Raw genomic sequence first — 5650 nt, 5'->3', positions numbered from 1 at the left:
ATGAGCTGCAAGTCATGCACTCCATCTCTTTGCATGTTCGTCTTGATATATAAAGAAGATTGGAGTTGTTGGAGAATGAGATGAAAAAAGAGGAATACAAAATTTTGAAAGAAAAATCGTGGTGAAGAAGAAGTTGTCTTCTTCAACTTGCTACTGTGAGCTTCCTTTGTTTCTCCACATCTACAAGTTGTTCTTGAGTCCCACAACTCTGCCTAAAGCTCCCAGAGCATAGTAGGCAAGGCTTTGAGGTGGTTCACATTGATATCCAGTGAAGACAGCAGCTGAACAGATGATTTTCTTGAAGAGTTCTTAAAAGGTATGTTCTAAAAACCCATTTTTATGAACAACATGCTTTAGTTTTTGTCAAAATTAGTGAATTAGAATGCTTATGGATCCTTGATACTTCTGCTGCATGTTGTTGAACTCTAACATGAAATCCCCTCTATGATACATCTTTACTCTTTGTCTATTTACCTTAAATGTGTTGGTCCCATCTTCTTTTGTCATTTCTACCGCTCCATGCGGGAATACTTCCTTAATTATGAAAGGCCCGGACCAACGTGATTTCAACTTTCCTAGAAAGAAACGTAGCCTAGAATTGAATAGTAATACCTTCTGACCTACCTGGAGATTTTTTTCACAAAGACGCTTATCATGCCATCGCTTCGTACGTTCTTTGTAAATTTTGGAATTCTCATATGCCTGTAATCTCCATTCATCCAACTCTAGTAGCTAAAATTTTCTCTCTTCCCCTGCAGCCTTAAGATCAAAGTTAAGCTTCTTAAATGCCCACAACGCCTTATACTCTAGTTCCAACCGAAGATAACAAGCCTTTCCAAACACCAAAGCATACGGCGACATACCTACGGGTGTGTTATAAGCAGTCCTATATGCCCACAAGGCATCGTCAAGATTCATGGCCCAATCCTTCCGTGATGAATTCACCACCTTTTCTAAAATCGACTTGATTTCTCTATTAGAAACCTCTGCTTGTCCATTTATTTGGGGGTGATATGCAGTGGCGATCTTATGGTGGACATTGTATTTGATTAACAATTTGTTAACAATACGATTCACAAAGTGGGTCTCCTCATCACTTATTATAGCACATGGAATGCCAAAACGAGTGAAGATGTTTCTCTATAAGAAATTAGAGGTTGTTGCTGCATCGTTTACAATGCATGAAACAACTTCAATCCATTTAGAAACATAGTTGACGGCCAACAGAATGTATTTATGACCATTTGACGATGGAAATGGTCCATGAAATCTATACCCCAGACGTCGAATAGTTCTACCTCTAATATGATGTTCATTGGCATCACATTTTTTTCTAAAATGCTTTCAGTGCGTTGGCACTTATCGCATTTCGTGGAATATTCACATGTGTCCTTAAACAAAGTGGGCCAGTAATACCCACATTAAAAACTTTTACCATTGTGCACTATCCACCGAAATGCCCTCCATAGGTGATTCATGACATTGAAGAAGTATGCGCTGGCTCATCCCAATATCAAAATTTGCATCATGAATGAGCCGCTTCTTTTGATGGGATGTGTAGTTTTCAAAAAATTGTTTGCAGACCAAGAAGTTTACAATATTTGCATACCAGGGTAGTTCTTCAATCTTAAAAAATACTCATCAGGAAATGATGTGTTCACCTCCGACTGGATGTGATCCACTTAAGGATTCTCTAACCTTGATAAATGGTCAGCAACTCGGTTCTCTGTTCCTTTTCGGTCGATTATCTCCATATTAAATTCTTGGAGTAAGAGAACCCATCAGATTAATCTAGGCTTCGCATCTTTTTTGGTCATTAAATATCTTATCACCGAGTGGTCAGTGTGGACCATGACTTTTGATCCCAACAAGTAAGGTCTAGATTTTTCAATCACAAAAATTACCGCTAAAAGTTCCTTCTCGGTGGTGGTGTAATTCGTCTGCGTGGAGTTCAATGTTCTACTAGCATATGCGATGCGGTGTAACATTGTCTTTACTTTTTGTGTCAAGACTGCTGATACTTAATTTTATGAAGTGAAATTATGGATGATATGCGATAGTGAACACAGCATTACCGCAAGGCTTTGTGGTGATTGTGTTCGCAAACATTTGCCCAAGAAGGATTGCCACAACTTGGTCGCCGCAACATGGTGGGCGCATCTGAGTAAAAGGCTAATTTATCGCGATGAGACAGAAAGCTGATGACAGTCGAATCTGAATTAAGTTGATAGCCGATAACGATCACAAGTAAATTCAGCTTTTCAGTGACAAATATTCGGCGCATCAGTCAAAAATTAAAGTCGTCCCATCTGTACAATCATGAAATTGAAGCCGCCTTTCACCCTTAATGTTCTATAAATACCAAGGACATCCTTCAGAAAAGGGGTTGATCAGTTAAACAGTTCAGCAGTTCGAAATTTCATACGTTCAGTTCACACATGCTTGTTCATAGTTTCCTTTCATTTTAAGACGGACACGAGAGAAGAGGTTGTGCCGACAGATCGTTCTGGTAACTTGGAAAAGTGCCAGAAGCTTCAAGGATAGAGAGAGGGCCGACGCCTATGGAAGCAGAAACATCTTTGAAACTGAATAGAGATTTACAGTTAAAAGTCTCGGTCAACAAGGAATTGCTCCCAGGCTCTCTACCTTTAACTTCTATTGTTAATTTTTACTCCACTCATTTATCGAAATGGAATCAACTTCTCTATATTTGTTCACTCTCTATTATTTACACATGAGTAGCTAAATCAGTTGAATGGGTTAAGAAGCATTTAGCTAGCACAACTAGGGAATCTTCATTCTATGCGATTATCTTGTATAATATATGCTTCATTTGTTCATTAGAGATACTCAGGAGGGTAGTCTAAGGACAGGATCTAGGCTTGGGAAGGTCAGGTTAGAATCTAGGCTCGGGAGAGTCAGACTAGAACACATAATCAAGAGATGGGAGCTTAGAAATAAACACTATTTGTTATCAACGCATAGCATGCATCCTAGAGATAGAATATGATTATATGCGGTCACCTTGCCTTTATGAATTTTGCATCATCGCATAGGAAAAGAGTAGAGACTTAGGGATAAGCTCTATGGAAACTTTTGCATTCAACACATGCGTCCTAGACTTAGGAGCATCGCATTTGCATTGGAAAATGACTTGTTGTGCATGGTTGTAGCATGATCGCATAGTCTTACGCATTCCCAAGTAACGCTAGCTAAAGATCTTCTCAACCTGTTCATCTGCATACTTAGTGCATCTATCACACAACTAACTTTTCTCAAATCCACCGCATTTGTTTATTTTTCATTAACGCAATCAACAACAAACCCAAAATTAATTGAGTTACCAGTTACTACAAAGTTTTCATAAAAATTATCATCGCAATCTGTTTTCCCAAGTCCCTGAGTTCGACCCTGGACTTACCAGGAAACTCAGTGGAATTTACACTTGGATTTCGCTGAGGAAACTTGAGTGCACAACGCAATTTCATCATCGCATATCATTCATAATTCACTTCATAAAATTAAGCATCATTTTTCATCATTGAAATCATAAATGGCAAAGAGACAGCGTGCAGTAACTTACTAAATTTATCCATGTCAAATGATTGTGATAATCAAAGAGGACGCGGTGATAAGACTTTTAAAACTAAAATGCGATGCGATAGTACAAAATTTGAAAAAAAAGGATAAGGAAGAATACACCCCCAAATTTGCGTTGTCGCCCACATTGTGTATTGACGCATCCATCTTTGCAGCGATCTCTCTTCTTTGGGTTGCGGTGACAGATTAAGATAAGTGGCTTCTTCGCGTAACATCTCCGCAATCCAGTGCCTCGATTGTTGCAAGAAAAAAAGAGAGAGGGTCAAATTATTTTAAACAAAACAAAAAAAAAATATTTTTTAGAATAAGAAGAGTAAAAATAGATAAATACTGAAAAAGATTTAGTGAATTGAAAAATATGAGTAGTAGAGAAGAATTGAAGATTCCATGATTCCCAAAACTTGTGTCCCTAATTGAGTTGAGTCATATAATAACTCAGGGACCACTTATTCCAAGCTGATTTGTTCATGTCCATGGTGGCTTTTCTCTCTTTTCTTTGTCCTCTGGGATCTTTACTGCCTTAATCCGGAGTTTTTTCCCATGAATGTTCATTACAATTTCCCCCTTGCGCACATCAATTTGAGCGCGACCGGTCGAAAGGAATGGTCTTCTCAATATAATGGGTGCATCTTCGTCCATTTTATAATCCAAAATGAGGAAGTCTGCCAGCAGGATGAATTTATCGATTGAGATTGCGGCATTTTTCAACTCTCCTTTAGGGTGTATTCGAGAACTGTTCACGAGCAGGAGAGTTTCCTTTGTGGGCGTAAATGTGTCAGCATTCAATTGTTTAAAGATTGATAGCGGCATTATGTTTATACTTGCCACAAGATCACATAGTGCTAGACCACTCTCCGATAGAGCATGGTATCGGGAAGATTCTTGGGTTGCCCATTTTAGGTGGGATCATTGCATTCTGCGCTGCAGCCACTATTGCGATCTTTTCTTCCTCATTTTGTTCCTCTTTCAATCTTTACGGAGTTGCTGGTGATTGGACTTCTTCTATTTCAAGATCTAGAGGTTTAAGGGTGGACGCAACTTCAAGGTCTATTTTCTCGGGCTTCTCCAAACTATAGGTCAACGGGTCTTTGGTTGTCACCGCATTCAAGTTGGTCGCAATGGGCTTCTCCCTTACTTCCACAGTCATGTTGTCGCTTAGCAAAGAGACTGCTAAGCATTGTTCTTTCCCGTTACCCCCAACATTGCAAGGGAGCTCAGTTGAGCTCAGCAACACTTCTTGTAGTCTGTTTTTCAACTCACCCGCAATTTATCCCATTTGAACTTTGAAATTTCTAATGGATGTAGCTTGATTCTGAAGCACTGATTCATTTTTCTCAATGTAATGCTTCAACAGGCTCTCTAAGGACGAAGATTGCGGTGTTTGTGAGCTGCTAGCTTGGCTATGCGCTGAACCGTTGTTTTGCGGGAAAAATCCGGGTGGTCCTCCTTTTTGTGCCACAGGTTGAAAACTTTGTTGTTGATTTTTCCACGCAAAATTTGGGTGGTTTCACCACCCGGGGTTATATGTATCGGAATAGGGATTATTTCTCATGAAGCATACCGACTGTGGGTTTGTTGGGCATTTTTCCATTGGGTGAGCATCTCCACAAATGAAACAACTTGCGGTCATTTGAGTAATTGCGCTGACTTGCCCTTTCTTCGCTCTCGTATTATTAATTGCGATGCCTTGTATCAAACTCATCATCGCAGTCATTTGATTTTGTAGGGATACGATGGCCCCGTTGTTTGCGTCATTATCTTTAATTCTTAATCTTTGATCGCTTTCCCGCCAATCCTCGTGATTTTTGGAAATGCGATCAAGTATACTCTTTGCTTCCTCATATGTTTTGTCGAGCAGACCACCAGCGGCTGCCGCATTGGCAGCGGTCTGTGAAGAGGGATTCAATCCTTGGTAAAAGATCTCTATTTGCAGGCAGTCTGGTAAGTGATTATGTGGACAGTCTCTTACCAGCCGCTTGAACCTCGCCCAGGCATCGCTGAACGATTCGTCATCTTCCTGTTCAAAATTTGTTATTAATTTCCTTCTCCT

At 39.8% G+C, this 5650-nt stretch overlaps 1 non-coding gene across 1 annotated transcript; it reads left to right on the top strand.

Annotated features, from left to right (window-relative positions):
* The first annotated feature begins 5543 nt into the window (after positions 1–5543).
* On the top strand, positions 5544–5650 carry LOC120074872 (small nucleolar RNA R71). Its single transcript, XR_005481150.1, has one exon. It is a non-coding gene; the product is annotated as a small nucleolar RNA R71 (small nucleolar RNA).

The sequence above is a fragment of the Benincasa hispida genome, chromosome 3 (assembly GCF_027475165.1).
Source record: "Benincasa hispida cultivar pf3 chromosome 3, pf3_genome.v1.1, whole genome shotgun sequence".
Lineage (NCBI taxonomy): Eukaryota > Viridiplantae > Streptophyta > Magnoliopsida > Cucurbitales > Cucurbitaceae > Benincasa > Benincasa hispida.
Note: the sequence above shows the minus strand (reverse complement) of the source record. Positions and strands in the feature narration are given on the sequence as shown.